The 14,595-nt window shown below is 41.0% G+C and overlaps 16 non-coding genes across 16 annotated transcripts; 4 read left to right on the top strand and 12 right to left on the bottom strand.

Annotated features, from left to right (window-relative positions):
* The first annotated feature begins 6,345 nt into the window (after positions 1 to 6,345).
* Trnae-cuc lies at positions 6,346 to 6,417 on the top strand. Its single transcript has one exon. It is a non-coding gene; the product is annotated as a tRNA-Glu (tRNA).
* A 358-nt stretch (positions 6,418 to 6,775) lies between these two features.
* Trnag-ucc lies at positions 6,776 to 6,847 on the bottom strand. The gene has a single exon. It is a non-coding gene; the product is annotated as a tRNA-Gly (tRNA).
* A 651-nt stretch (positions 6,848 to 7,498) lies between these two features.
* Trnae-cuc lies at positions 7,499 to 7,570 on the top strand. The gene has a single exon. It is a non-coding gene; the product is annotated as a tRNA-Glu (tRNA).
* Positions 7,571 to 7,928: 358 nt separating this feature from the next.
* Trnag-ucc lies at positions 7,929 to 8,000 on the bottom strand. Its single transcript has one exon. It is a non-coding gene; the product is annotated as a tRNA-Gly (tRNA).
* Positions 8,001 to 8,185: 185 nt separating this feature from the next.
* On the bottom strand, positions 8,186 to 8,304 carry Trnal-caa. The gene is made up of 2 exons: positions 8,267 to 8,304; positions 8,186 to 8,230 (listed from the first exon to the last, which is right to left on the bottom strand). It is a non-coding gene; the product is annotated as a tRNA-Leu (tRNA).
* Positions 8,305 to 8,654: 350 nt separating this feature from the next.
* Positions 8,655 to 8,726, top strand: Trnae-cuc. The gene has a single exon. It is a non-coding gene; the product is annotated as a tRNA-Glu (tRNA).
* Positions 8,727 to 9,084: 358 nt separating this feature from the next.
* Trnag-ucc lies at positions 9,085 to 9,156 on the bottom strand. The gene has a single exon. It is a non-coding gene; the product is annotated as a tRNA-Gly (tRNA).
* A 185-nt stretch (positions 9,157 to 9,341) lies between these two features.
* On the bottom strand, positions 9,342 to 9,460 carry Trnal-caa. Its single transcript has 2 exons — positions 9,423 to 9,460; positions 9,342 to 9,386 (listed from the first exon to the last, which is right to left on the bottom strand). It is a non-coding gene; the product is annotated as a tRNA-Leu (tRNA).
* Positions 9,461 to 10,736: 1,276 nt separating this feature from the next.
* Positions 10,737 to 10,855, bottom strand: Trnal-caa. Its single transcript has 2 exons — positions 10,818 to 10,855; positions 10,737 to 10,781 (listed from the first exon to the last, which is right to left on the bottom strand). It is a non-coding gene; the product is annotated as a tRNA-Leu (tRNA).
* A 783-nt stretch (positions 10,856 to 11,638) lies between these two features.
* Positions 11,639 to 11,710, bottom strand: Trnag-ucc. Its single transcript has one exon. It is a non-coding gene; the product is annotated as a tRNA-Gly (tRNA).
* A 185-nt stretch (positions 11,711 to 11,895) lies between these two features.
* Trnal-caa lies at positions 11,896 to 12,014 on the bottom strand. The gene is made up of 2 exons: positions 11,977 to 12,014; positions 11,896 to 11,940 (listed from the first exon to the last, which is right to left on the bottom strand). It is a non-coding gene; the product is annotated as a tRNA-Leu (tRNA).
* A 782-nt stretch (positions 12,015 to 12,796) lies between these two features.
* On the bottom strand, positions 12,797 to 12,868 carry Trnag-ucc. Its single transcript has one exon. It is a non-coding gene; the product is annotated as a tRNA-Gly (tRNA).
* A 185-nt stretch (positions 12,869 to 13,053) lies between these two features.
* Trnal-caa lies at positions 13,054 to 13,172 on the bottom strand. Its single transcript has 2 exons — positions 13,135 to 13,172; positions 13,054 to 13,098 (listed from the first exon to the last, which is right to left on the bottom strand). It is a non-coding gene; the product is annotated as a tRNA-Leu (tRNA).
* Positions 13,173 to 13,522: 350 nt separating this feature from the next.
* On the top strand, positions 13,523 to 13,594 carry Trnae-cuc. The gene has a single exon. It is a non-coding gene; the product is annotated as a tRNA-Glu (tRNA).
* A 358-nt stretch (positions 13,595 to 13,952) lies between these two features.
* Positions 13,953 to 14,024, bottom strand: Trnag-ucc. The gene has a single exon. It is a non-coding gene; the product is annotated as a tRNA-Gly (tRNA).
* A 185-nt stretch (positions 14,025 to 14,209) lies between these two features.
* Positions 14,210 to 14,328, bottom strand: Trnal-caa. Its single transcript has 2 exons — positions 14,291 to 14,328; positions 14,210 to 14,254 (listed from the first exon to the last, which is right to left on the bottom strand). It is a non-coding gene; the product is annotated as a tRNA-Leu (tRNA).
* Positions 14,329 to 14,595: the final 267 nt, after the last annotated feature.

Genomic DNA, 14,595 nt, shown 5'->3' with positions numbered 1-14,595 from the left:
TCTGCTTCTTTCAGTGAGGCGTATTAAATCTGGGTGATAGTCGCCATTTTCCTTTTTTTTTTACTTCGTGTGAATGGGCTTTGGCTCATGGTAGTAGATAATTATTATTACTTTACTTTTTTTTCCTCGTGTTTCCGACCACGTTGTTGTATGTCGTTGATATCACCTAAATTTGATTGAAGTTTGTTTATTAATATTTTTTTTTGCGTTGCGTAAATCTGGTTGGTCATATCGATAGTTTTTGTTGTTGTGTGAATTATATGCCGCCTAAACGTGGAGAGTCTACAGTGCCATTTCAGATAAGAACGCGTTCCAACACCCAAACCGCAGTCACACCAGTGACACGTGCAAGAGTAGTAGCGCCAACCACACTCGTACCGTCACCATCCTTGCGTGGTGGCTCAAGTAGGCTAACATTTAATTTACCAGTTCCAGCAACTGCAGTTGCAAGGGTAGTAGACATGGCACTACCACAAAATCTAATTGATGCGCTTACGAATCTTGCGACAGCAATGGCCGCAGATCGAAGGGCTGCCCAAAATCAGTCAACGGCGCTTTTGAATGCTTTAGACCAGCAGCGTCTAAAATCGGTGGCTTTGGTGCAACAACTCGCAGACGACGCCGCGGCTGCCCCAGCAGCAACACCTCGTGTAGCAGCTGCAGCCGTCGAATCTATCCCGTGTTTTGAGGGTAAATTAATGGATTTCCCGCAAGATTTTGTAGATTTTTTAGACAGAGTTGCCGTGGCCGAAGGATGGACGGACGCACGGCGTATTCAAATAGCGGCAAGGCGGCTGTTGAAAACAGCGTTGCAGTGGCATATTCACACAGGCCATACGCATGCAACCTGGGCTTCCTGGTCTGGAGCGTTCACCACGAATTTTTCACCACGTTTACACGTTGGTGAATGGCTCAGGTTGGTAGAAGAGAGACGACAGAAAGTAGATGAATCAGGTATTGAGTACGCTTTAGATAAGCATAAATTGTTACGTGTTGCCCCTATCCCCCTTAACGATGAAATAATGGTAGCTTTTCTTATAGATGGCCTCGCAAGCTGGCAACATGTGGCCGCGATGACAGCAAACCGTCCAGCCAACGTCCCGCAGTTTATTCAGAGGATAAGAGAACTAGAAACTCTTGGCATTGCGTCCCGCGTCGTACCTCCACCAGCACATGGACCAGTGGCGCCACCTTGGGCTCCACCAGTGGTTCCACCAGTAGCCCCACCAGCGGCTCCGACAACAACCCCACCAGTGGCGCCACCTAGCGCTCCTGATTTGAACGCCACTCTCGCAGCTTTCGGCAACCAGCTGGTTAACCAACTGACTGCACAGTTCAACAAGATGGCGATTGGAAGTCGTGGTGCCGGAAGTGGAGGAGGCGGAGGTGATCGTGGTGGAAGAAGCGGAGGTGATCGTGGAGGAAGAGGATGGGTTGACCCCAGTAAGCGGAAATGTTACAGCTGCGACGCGATTGGACACATCGCCCGTCACTGCCCAACAAAGTCGGGAAAAGGACCAACCGGAAGTTAGGAGCAAGGCCTATGCTCACCGGTTATGCACACCTTCTTTGTCGTCCCCAGCTTCCACTGGTTAAGGTATTCATAGAAAGTATTGGTGAAGTAACTGGCCTGGTAGATACAGGCGCTAGTATGTCTGCTATAAGACTTAGTGAAGTAAGGAATGTTTTGGATCCTAAGCGTGAAAAATCTTTTTTTAATCTAACTGGGGTGGATGATAAAAAAGTTATGGTTGATTCTTTTTGTTCTTTAAAAGTAAAATGGGAAAATAAAGTGGTTGAGTTAAATGAAGTAGCCGTAGTTAAAAATTGTCCATTTGCATTGATTCTTGGGGTAGATTGGATTGTGAAAAGTAAATTAAATTTGATTGTAGAAGATGGTAAAATTGTTTTAAAATCTCAGGATTCAAACCAACCAAAAGTTAAGAAAGTTCGTTTTGCTGGAATCGGAGAGCAAAATATTTGTAGTGAAGAGGATGATGAGAACGATTTTTTTGTGTCTGACGAGCTGATTGATTCTTTAGAGGCAGAAAATAAAACAAAGAGGTGCCCTCGTGTGATAGGCACAGAAGTAAAAGTTGTGGAATCAGCTGTTATACCAGCAGAGTCTCTTTTTTTTGTAAAAGCTAAAATTTCTAAGAAGTTCACTGGTAATGTTATCGTCAGGCCAAATATGTGTGCTCATCCTGGAATGGAATGGATTATTCCATCCTGTGTATTAAAAGTGTCAGCGGGAAAACTTAAAATCCCCGTATTAAATATGAAAATGTCATCTCTTGTGTGACATCGTAAAGATTTTATAGCGTATGTAGATACAGATTTTGATAGCAACATGGTCGTCGTCGGACAAGAAGAGCAGCCAGAAAATCCCGTCTGCTCCTTCGTCGAAAATGCTGGTCAATCCGACGAGAAGTTGAAGATCCTGATGGACGCCCGCGTAGGCGAAAATTTGTCGGAAGAAGAGAGGAGTGCCGATTTCGATCTCTTGAGCAAATATCTTCGGTGTTTCCCCTCAGCAGATGGCGAACTTGGATTTACAAACATGGCGGAGCATTTCATCGACACTGGCGACGCTCAACCAATCAGCTGCGTCCCGTATCGCGTGTCAGCTATGGAACGAAGGATCATAATCGAAAAAGTCGCCGATATGCTGAAACAAGGTATCATTCGTCCGTCATTTAGTCCGTGGGCAGCACCGGTAGTGCTGGTTAAAAAGAAATCGGGTGACTTTAGGTTCTGCATCGACTTTAGACGTTTAAACGCGGTGACAAAAAGAGACGTTTACCCTTTACCCCGATTGGATGACGTTTTTGATCGTCTTGCTGGTGCGAAATATTTTTCGAGTTTGGACTTAATGAGTGGCTATTGGCAGGTACCCGTTGCCTCCGCTGATACGTGTAAAAGAGCGTTTGTCACTCCAGATGGATTGTATGAGTTTGTTCGTTTGCCGTTTGGACTGAATAATGCACCGTCCACTTTTCAACGTCTGATGGATCGAGTTTTAGCTCGCCTCAAATGGCAAATGTGTCTCGTTTATTTAGACGATGTGTTAATTTTTGGAAGAACGTTCGACGAACATCAGAAAAGACTTGAGTGTGTGCTAATGGCTTTGGTGGAAGCCGGATTAACCTTGAACGTGTCTAAATGTATTTTTGCGACAAACAGAATTTTTCATTTAGGTCACACCATCGATGAGTATGGAATCCGGCCAGACTCTGAAAAAATTAGTGCACTAGTTAACTTTAAAATTAATAACGTTAAAACGTTGAGAGCCTTTTTAGGCCTCGCATCTTTTTATCGCCGTTTCGTTCCAGATTTCGCTACAATAGCACATCCGCTGCACAGGCTCCTGAAAAAGAATTCCGTATGGAGCTGGACGGAAGCCCAAGAGTCGGCAAAAGCTGCGTTGATTGGCCGCTTGGTGTCTTCCCCTGTACTGGCGCACTTTGACCAAAACATCGATGTAGTTGTACAAACAGACGCCAGCCTGGTGGGCCTTGGGGCCGTTTTAATGCAAGATGCCGGAAGAAATGACTGGACTAGAAAGATGGACCACGTCCAGTCGCGTTCATTAGCCGAAAACTTACCGACGCGGAAAGCAAGTACCATGCTAATGAGCTAGAATGTTTAGCAATTGTTTGGGCATTGAAAAAATTACGTTCGTATGTGTGTGGTAGACGATTTTCTGTCTGTACAGATAGCTCAGCGGTTCGATGGCTATGGTCTAAGAAGGAGGTTACTGGCAAGTTCGCCAGATGGATTTTGGCTCTGCAAGAGTACGACTTTGAAATTCGCCACATAAAAGGAGTTAATAATTTAGTGGCTGATGCCCTATCGCGAAACCCTGATGAATCCTGTATTGGAACCAGTGGCTCCGCGATCGGACATGTAGTTTGTGTACTTGACAGTAGATGGCCTGTGGGCATGAATAATACAGAATTGGCATTCCAACAGCAGCCGGATAGCCAATTTCGTCCCATTATCACCTGTCTTAATTCAAAAGTACCGGGTAAAATTGCAGAACAGTTGAAAATTTTGTATAGGAGAAATCCCACCCAAGGGAGTAAATTTTTGCTTTGTGTCCCGTCAATTTTAAGGAGAAAGATAATAGAGTTTTCTCATGATGACCCCTCCTCTAGCCATATGGGAATAGACAAAACAATTGCAAGAGTGTCTGAACGTTATTGGTGGCCGAAGTTTCGGTCAAGTGTCCGTAAATATGTTATGTCTGGTAATTATTGCCAATTTCATAAATGTATCCCCGGATTACCCGCTGGTCAACTCCAGCCCATACCACCGCCAGATTAACCATTTCACACCGTCGGCATGGATCATCTCGGGCCATTTAAGGCAACGTCGGAAGGCAAGAAGCATATTATTATGGCTATCGACTACCTAACGAAATATGTAGAAGCAGCCGCAGTGGCCGACACGTCAACAGCATTGGTTGCGGATTTTGTGAGAGACCAGATCAACTTTCGCCATGGTGGAACAACGCGAATAATCAGTGATCAAGGCACTGCTTTCTCCTCCCACCTGATGGAAGAAAAAGTCAACGAATGGAAGACCCAGCACGTTTTTGCAACCGCAGAGCATCCACAAACATCTGGACTCGTTGAGCGAGTCAACCGGACGATGACCCTTGCGCTAGCTGCCTATGTCAATACTGACCATGATGACTGGGATCGCCATTTGCCAGCTGCAATTTTCGCCATCAACACGGCAAGGCAAAGTACGACCGAGATATCGCCGTTCCAGTTGGTTTATGGCCGCTTGCCCTTCACTGCTCTAGAAAACGAGTTTCCGTGGCCAGAAGAACGACCAGAATCATTCGACGTCTTTCTGTCTCGAGTCAAGGAGCTGAGAGAGGCGGCCCGAATAAAGATAGCGAAAAAACAAGAGAAAGTGAAGCGCCTGGTGGATCTTCGACGCAGAGTAGTGAAGGATCTCTGCCCTGGAGAGTTGGTGCTTGGTCGTAGGAAGTTGAAGAAGAAAGGCAAAACTAAGAAGTTATTGCCAAAGTACGTTGGTCCTTATCAAGTCGTTAAAAAGGTGTGCCCGACTACATATTTGGTTGAAGACCTGCCGGCCCGGCGAAAAAAGAAGAAGTTTCGTCATTTTAACGCGCATGTCGTCCAAATACGTAAATTCCACCCGAGAGAGGATCCTGAATGGGAAGATTGGCCAGACGAACCGGATGATCGGACGCAGGACGAGCAAGATGACAGCTTTGTCCAGCAAGACGCTGAAGAAATTGATGCGGTGACACCATCCCCCGCTAGTTCGAAAATCGATCCGCCGAATGAAGTCGTGGCGCCACCTCCTCCAACGACAACGAGAGCCGGAAGAAAAGTAGTTCGTCCGAGCTGGATGAAGAATTTCGTTGCATGATTCGTGTATATCTCCCCCCTCCCCTTGTCAACGACGCTAGTTTGTTTTGTCCAGTTTACTTTCTTTATCTTTTATCCCGTCCCATCTTAAGTTTCTTTTTTTGGGTTGGATAAAATCAGGGAAAGGAAAGGATTAGTTTAAGTTCCCTCTTATTCATTTTTTTTGTCTCTCTCCCTAAATGTAGATTTGATTTGACAAGTTTCGATTTGACAACTTTCAAAGTTTGCGCTGATCATGCTGAGGTTTATTGTTTTTGTTGTTGTTTGTTTCCCTTGTATATAGTCAAATCGAGTCAGGAAGGGCCGAATGTTGCAGACGGCCCCGTCCGTCTCCTTACTCCACCTATGAGCCCCTTTCTGTATTGTATGGGCGCCCTGAGGGCCCTTGTAATTGTGACCGCCAGTGGGCGCGACTGTCATGTGACGGCCGGCACACGAAAGAGCAGTCAGATCTAGTTTAGCAGTTTAGACGAGTGTGTGTCTCTGTAAGCCTTACTGTCGTAAGCAAGTTGAGAGAGAGCTTTGGCTAAAAACCTGGCTCACTCGCGTGTATCGTGTTTCTTGTAAGTAAAATATATTCGTGTAAGCACCCCTAGTTTATTTGTCGCGTGTTTGCTTATTCGAGTAACGTAACAATCTGACCAGTCGAATACGCTCGTCGGCTGAGCAGATTACAACACAGGAAAACAATTGTATTACGTTGTATTGCGTTTGAATATGTATTTTTTTTTTGAATATGTATTTTCTTGAGTCTGTAGCCTTAGACCGCTCGGCCATCCTGACCTCATCAGATCTAGCTAAATTCCTTTGCATTACAGATGTGGGATTTAAACTCTTCTAACTCATTCAAGAGTTCCTTGCCCTAGGCTGTTTATACCAGGACAACAATTGTATTATGTTGTATTGATTTGGAATATGTATTTTTCAAGCGATTTCATCCCATATTGTCTAGTGGTTAGGATACCTGGCTCTCACCCAGGAGGCCCGGGTTCAATTCCCGGTAGGGGAAAAAAAGAACTGGACAATTTTGCAAGTTTTGGCCACTTTTGTCAAATACATTTGGCAAACAGTTTCTGCGTTTCCAGAACTATTGCAATCGGCTTAACTTACATACATACGAGCCGAAATCTTTCTAGTACATTGGATATACTAAGTACATCGGCATGTTTCCATCGAGTCTCCTTCAAAAAATAGTTTCTTTGCAAAAAAATTCGCCAAGGAATAAGAAATGACATCTATGTCAATTATTCATGTGTGAACGAAAAAGAAATGAACAACTATATTTTACCTAAAGAGTAATATTTGTGTAAATTGACTTCAATTCCGTGGGTTAACTAGTCTGATAAGAAATAGCAAGATTGCTAAACTGCGATGGCCGAGAATCGAACTCGGGTCAATTGCTTGGAAGGCAACTATGCTAACCACTATACCACCATCGCTTGACGCAAGTTAGCGTCATGATTTCCGTATTGTCACATCTTTTTAAATTACAGAAAATCGACCAGTATAACTTGGTGACCTTGTATCGTGGTACATTAATCATTCTCTATCACTATATCAAAGCAACCTCTCTAATTATTTTGCAATGATATGATCATGTATATTCAGATAATTATATGTTTGACAGGAGTGGGATTTGAACCCACGACTTCATTGAAGACAAGAACACTGCAACTTCTTTTATTGAAGCAAGGATTATGTCCTTGAGTCTGGCGCCTTAGACCGCTCGGCCATCCTGACCACATCAGATATACCTAAATTCTTTTTCCCTACAAATGTGGCATTAAAACTCTTCTAACTCATTCAAGAGTTACTTGCCCTAGGCGATTTATACCAGGACAACAATTGTATTACGTTGTATTGCGTTTGAATATGTATTTTTTTTTGAATATGTATTTTTTTGAGTCTGGTGCATTAGACCGCTCGGCCATCCTGACCTCATCAGATCTAGCTAAATCCTTTGCATTACTGATGTGGGATTTAAACTCTTCTAACTCATTCAAGAGTTCCTTGCCCTAGGCTGTTTATACCAGGACAACAATTGTATTATGTTGTATTGATTTGCAATATGTATTTTTCAAGCGATTTCATCCCATATTGTCTAGTGGTTAGGATACCTGGCTCTCACCCAGGAGGCCCGGATTCAATTCCCGGTATGGGAATAGAGGAACTGGACAATTTTGCAAGTTTTGGCCATTTTTGTCAAATACATCTGGCAAAGAGTTTCTGCGTTTCCAGAACTATTGCAATCGGCTTAACTTACATACTTACGAGCCAAAATATTTCTAGTACATTGGATATACTAAGTACATCGGCATGTTTCCATCGAGACTCCTTCATAAAATGGTTTCTTTGCAAGAAATATCGCCAAGGAATAAGAAATTACATCGATGTCAATTATTCATGTGTGAACGAAAAAGAAATGAACAACTATATTTTACCTAAAGAGTAACATTTGTGTAAATTGACTTCAATTCCGTAGGTTGACTAGTCTGATAAGAAATAGCAAGATTGCTAAACTGCGATGGCCGAGAATCGAACTCGGGTCAATTGCTTGGAAGGCAACTATGCTAACCACTATACCACCATCGCTTGACGTAAGTTAGCGTCATGATTTCCGTATTGTCACATCTTTTTAAATTACAGAAAATCGACCAGTATTACCACTTGATGACCTTGTGTCGTGGTACATTAAGCATTCTCTATCACTATATCAAAGCAACCTCTCTAATTATGTTGCAATGCGATGATCATGTATATTCAGATAATTATATGTTTGTCAGGAGTGGGATTTGAACCCACGCCTTCATTGAAGACCAGAATACTGCTACTTCTTTTATTGAAGCAAGGATTATGTCCTTGAGTCTGGCGCCTTAGACCGCTCGGCCATCCTGACCACATCAGATATACCTAAATTCTTTTTCCCTAAAAATGTGGCATTAAAACTCTTCTAACTCATTCAAGAGTTCCTTGCCCTAAGCGATTTATACCAGGACAACAATTGTATTACGTTGTATTGCGTTTGAATATGTATTTTTTTTGAATATGTATTTTCTTGAGTCTGGTGCCTTAGGCCCCTCGGCCATCATGACCTCATCAGATCTAGCTAAATTTCTTTGCATTACAGATGTGGGATTTAAACTCTTCTAACTCATTCAAGAGTTCCTTGCCCTAGGCTGTTTATACCAGGACAACAATTGTATTATGTTGTATTGATTTGGAATATGTATTTTTCAAGCGATTTCATCCCATATTGTCTAGTGGTTAGGATACCTGGCTCTCACCCAGGAGACCCGGGTTCAATTCCCGGTATGGGAAAAGAGGAACTGGACAATTTTGCAAGTTTTGGCCATTTTTGTAAAATACATCTGGCAAACAGTTTCTGCGTTTCCAGAACTATTGCAATTGGCTTAACTTACATACTTACGAGCCAAAATCTTTCTAGTGCATTGGACATACTAAGTAAATCGGCATGTTTCCATCGAGACTCCTTCATAAAATGGTTTCTTTGCAAGAAATATCGCCAAGGAATAAGAAATTACATCGATGTCAATTATTCATGTGTGAACGAAAAAGAAATGAACAACTATATTTTACCTAAAGAGTAACATTTGTGTAAATTGACTTCAATTCCGTAGGTTGACTAGTCTGATAAGAAATAGCAAGATTGCTAAACTGCGATGGCCGAGAAACGAACTCGGGTCAATTGCTTGGAAGGCAACTATGCTAACCACTATACCACCATCGCTTGACGTAATTTAGCGTCATGATTTCCGTATTGTCACATCTTTTTAAATTACAGAAAATCGACCAGTATTACCACTTGATGACCTTGTATCGTGGTACATTAAGCATTCTCTATCACTATATCAAAGCAACCTCTCTAATTATGTTGCAATGCGATGATCATGGATATTCAGATAATTATATGTTTGTCAGGAGTGGGATTTGAACCCACGCCTTCATTGAAGACCAGAATACTGCAACTTCTTTTATTGAAGCAAGGATTATGTCCTTGAGTCTGGCGCCTTAGACCGCTCGGCCATCCTGACCACATCAGATATACCTAAATTCTTTTTCCCTAAAAATGTGGCATTAAAACTCTTCTAACTCATTCAAGAGTTCCTTGCCCTAGGCGATTTATACCAGGACAACAATTGTATTACGTTGTATTGCGTTTGAATATGTACTTTTTTTGAATATGTATTTTCTTGAGTCTGGTGCCTTAGACCCCTCGGCCATCATGACCTCATCAGATCTAGCTAAATTTCTTTGCATTACAGATGTGGGATTTAAAGATATACCTAAATTCTTTTTCCCTAAAAATGTGGCATTAAAACTCTTCTAACTCATTCAAGAGTTCCTTGCCCTAGGCGATTTATACCAGGACAACAATTGTATTACGTTTTATTGCGTTTGAATATGTATTTTTTTTGAATATGTATTTTCTTGAGTCTGGTGCCTTAGACCGCTCGGCCATCATGACCTCATCAGATCTAGCTAAATTTCTTTGCATTACAGATGTGGGATTTAAACTCTTCTAACTCATTCAAGAGTTCCTTGCCCTAGGCTGTTTATACCAGGACAACAATTGTATTATGTTGTATTGATTTGAAATATGTATTTTTCAAGCGATTTCATCCAATATTGTCTCGTGGTTAGGATACCTGGCTCTCACCCAGGAGGACCGGGTTCAATTCCCGGTATGGGAAAAGAGGAACTGGACAATTTTGCTAGTTTTGGCCATTTTTGTCAAATACATCTTGCAAACAGTTTCTGCGTTTCCAGAACTATTGCAATCAGCTTAACTTACATACTTACGAGCCAAAATATTTCTAGTACATTGGATATACTAAGTACATCGGCATGTTTCCATCGAGACTCCTTCATAAAATGGTTTCTTTGCAAGAAATATCGCCAAGGAATAAGAAATGACATCTATGTCAATAATTCATGTTCGAACGAAAAAGAAATGAACAACTATATTTTTACCTAAAGAGTACCATTTGTGGAAATTGACTTCAATTCCGTAGGTTGACTAGTCTGCTAAAAAATAGCAAGATTGCTAAACTGCGATGGCCGAGAATCGAACTCGGGTCAATTTCTTGAAAGGCAACTATGCTAACCACTATACCACCATCGCTTGACGTAAGTTAGCGTCATGATTTCCGTATTGTCACATCTTTTTAAATTACAGAAAATCGACCAGTATTACCACTTGATGACCTTGTATCGTGGTACATTAAGCATTCTCTATCACTATATCAAAGCAACCTCTCTAATTATGTTGCAATGCGATGATCATGTATATTCAGATAATTATATGTTTGTCAGGAGTGGGATTTGAACCCACGCCTTCATTGAAGACCAGAATACTGCAACTTCTTTTATTGAAGCAAGGATTATGTCCTTGAGTCTGGCGCCTTAGACCGCTCGGCCATCCTGACCACATCAGATATACCTAAATTCTTTTTCCCTAAAAATGTGGCATTAAAACTCTTCTAACTCATTCAAGAGTTCCTTGCCCTAGGCGATTTATACCAGGACAACAATTGTATTACGTTGTATTGCGTTTGAATATGTATTTTTTTTTTGAATATGTATTTTCTTGAGTCTGGTGCCTTAGACCGCTCGGCCATCATGACCTCATCAGATCTAGCTAAATTTCTTTGCATTACAGATGTGGGATTTAAACTCTTCTAACTCATTCAAGAGTTCCTTGCCCTAGGCTGTTTATACCAGGACAACAATTGTATTATGTTGTATTGATTTGAAATATGTATTTTTCAAGCGATTTCATCCAATATTGTCTCGTGGTTAGGATACCTGGCTCTCACCCAGGAGGACCGGGTTCAATTCCCGGTATGGGAAAAGAGGAACTGGACAATTTTGCAAGTTTTGGCCATTTTTGTCAAATACATCTTGCAAACAGTTTCTGCGTTTCCAGAACTATTGCAATCGGCTTAACTTACATACTTACGAGCCAAAATATTTTTAGTACATTGGATATACTAAGTACATCGGCATGTTTCCATCGAGACTCCTTCATAAAATGGTTTCTTTGCAAGAAATATCGCCAAGGAATAAGAAATGACATCTATGTCAATAATTCATGTTCGAACGAAAAAGAAATGAACAACTATATTTTTACCTAAAGAGTACCATTTGTGGAAATTGACTTCAATTCCGTAGGTTGACTAGTCTGCTAAAAAATAGCAATATTGCTAAACTGCGATGGCCGAGAATCGAACTCGGGTCAATTGCTTGGAAGGCAACTATGCTAACCACTATACCACCATCGCTTGACGTAAGTTAGCGTCATGATTTCCGTATTGTCACATCTTTTTAAATTACAGAAAATCGACCAGTATTACCACTTGATGACCTTGTATCGTGGTACATTAAGCATTCTCTATCACTATATCAAAGCAATCTCTCTAATTATGTTGCAATGCGATGATCATGTATATTCAGATAATTATATGTTTGTCAGGAGTGGGATTTTAACCCACGCCTTCATTGAAGACCAGAATACTGCAACTTCTTTTATTGAAGCAAGGATTATGTCCTTGAGTCTGGCGCCTTAGACCGCTCGGCCATCCTGACCACATCAGATATACCTAAATTCTTTTTCCCTAAAAATGTGGCATTAAAACTCTTCTAACTCATTCAAGAGTTCCTTGCCCTAGGCGATTTATACCAGGACAACAATTGCATTACGTTGTATTGCGTTTGAATATGTATTTTTTTTTGAATATGTATTTTCTTGAGTCTGGTGCCTTAGACCGCTCGGCCATCATGACCTCATCAGATCTAGCTAAATTTCTTTGCATTACAGATGTGGGATTTAAACTCTTCTAACTCATTCAAGAGTTCCTTGCCCTAGGCTGTTTATACCAGGACAACAATTGTATTATGTTGTATTGATTTGAAATATGTATTTTTCAAGCGATTTCATCCAATATTGTCTCGTGGTTAGGATACCTGGCTCTCACCCAGGAGGACCGGGTTCAATTCCCGGTATGGGAAAAGAGGAACTGGACAATTTTGCAAGTTTTGGCCATTTTTGTCAAATACATCTTGCAAACAGTTTCTGCGTTTCCAGAACTATTGCAATCGGCTTAACTTACATACTTACGAGCCAAAATATTTCTAGTACATTGGATATACTAAGTACATCGGCATGTTTCCATCGAGACTCCTTCATAAAATGGTTTCTTTGCAAGAAATATCGCCAAGGAATAAGAAATGACATCTATGTCAATAATTCATGTTCGAACGAAAAAGAAATGAACAACTATATTTTTACCTAAAGAGTACCATTTGTGGAAATTGACTTCAATTCCGTAGGTTGACTAGTCTGCTAAAAAATAGCAAGATTGCTAAACTGCGATGGCCGAGAATCGAACTCGGGTCAATTGCTTGGAAGGCAACTATGCTAACCACTATACCACCATCGCTTGACGTAAGTTAGCGTCATGATTTCCGTATTGTCACATCTTTTTAAATTACAGAAAATCGACCAGTATTACCACTTGATGACCTTGTGTCGTGGTACATTAAGCATTCTCTATCACTATATCAAAGCAACCTCTCTAATTATGTTGCAATGCGATGATCATGTATATTCAGATAATTATATGTTTGTCAGGAGTGGGATTTGAACCCACGCCTTCATTGAAGACCAGAATACTGCTACTTCTTTTATTGAAGCAAGGATTATGTCCTTGAGTCTGGCGCCTTAGACCGCTCGGCCATCCTGACCACATCAGATATACCTAAATTCTTTTTCCCTAAAAATGTGGCATTAAAACTCTTCTAACTCATTCAAGAGTTCCTTGCCCTAAGCGATTTATACCAGGACAACAATTGTATTACGTTGTATTGCGTTTGAATATGTATTTTTTTTGAATATGTATTTTCTTGAGTCTGGTGCCTTAGGCCCCTCGGCCATCATGACCTCATCAGATCTAGCTAAATTTCTTTGCATTACAGATGTGGGATTTAAACTCTTCTAACTCATTCAAGAGTTCCTTGCCCTAGGCTGTTTATACCAGGACAACAATTGTATTATGTTGTATTGATTTGGAATATGTATTTTTCAAGCGATTTCATCCCATATTGTCTAGTGGTTAGGATACCTGGCTCTCACCCAGGAGACCCGGGTTCAATTCCCGGTATGGGAAAAGAGGAACTGGACAATTTTGCAAGTTTTGGCCATTTTTGTAAAATACATCTGGCAAACAGTTTCTGCGTTTCCAGAACTATTGCAATTGGCTTAACTTACATACTTACGAGCCAAAATCTTTCTAGTGCATTGGACATACTAAGTAAATCGGCATGTTTCCATCGAGACTCCTTCATAAAATGGTTTCTTTGCAAGAAATATCGCCAAGGAATAAGAAATTACATCGATGTCAATTATTCATGTGTGAACGAAAAAGAAATGAACAACTATATTTTACCTAAAGAGTAACATTTGTGTAAATTGACTTCAATTCCGTAGGTTGACTAGTCTGATAAGAAATAGCAAGATTGCTAAACTGCGATGGCCGAGAAACGAACTCGGGTCAATTGCTTGGAAGGCAACTATGCTAACCACTATACCACCATCGCTTGACGTAATTTAGCGTCATGATTTCCGTATTGTCACATCTTTTTAAATTACAGAAAATCGACCAGTATTACCACTTGATGACCTTGTATCGTGGTACATTAAGCATTCTCTATCACTATATCAAAGCAACCTCTCTAATTATGTTGCAATGCGATGATCATGGATATTCAGATAATTATATGTTTGTCAGGAGTGGGATTTGAACCCACGCCTTCATTGAAGACCAGAATACTGCAACTTCTTTTATTGAAGCAAGGATTATGTCCTTGAGTCTGGCGCCTTAGACCGCTCGGCCATCCTGACCACATCAGATATACCTAAATTCTTTTTCCCTAAAAATGTGGCATTAAAACTCTTCTAACTCATTCAAGAGTTCCTTGCCCTAGGCGATTTATACCAGGACAACAATTGTATTACGTTGTATTGCGTTTGAATATGTACTTTTTTTGAATATGTATTTTCTTGAGTCTGGTGCCTTAGACCCCTCGGCCATCATGACCTCATCAGATCTAGCTAAATTTCTTTGCATTACAGATGTGGGATTTAAAGATATACCTAAATTCTTTTTCC

Source organism: Daphnia pulicaria, chromosome 6 (assembly GCF_021234035.1).
Source record: "Daphnia pulicaria isolate SC F1-1A chromosome 6, SC_F0-13Bv2, whole genome shotgun sequence".
Taxonomy (NCBI): Eukaryota; Metazoa; Arthropoda; class Branchiopoda; order Diplostraca; family Daphniidae; genus Daphnia; species Daphnia pulicaria.
Note: the sequence above shows the minus strand (reverse complement) of the source record. Positions and strands in the feature narration are given on the sequence as shown.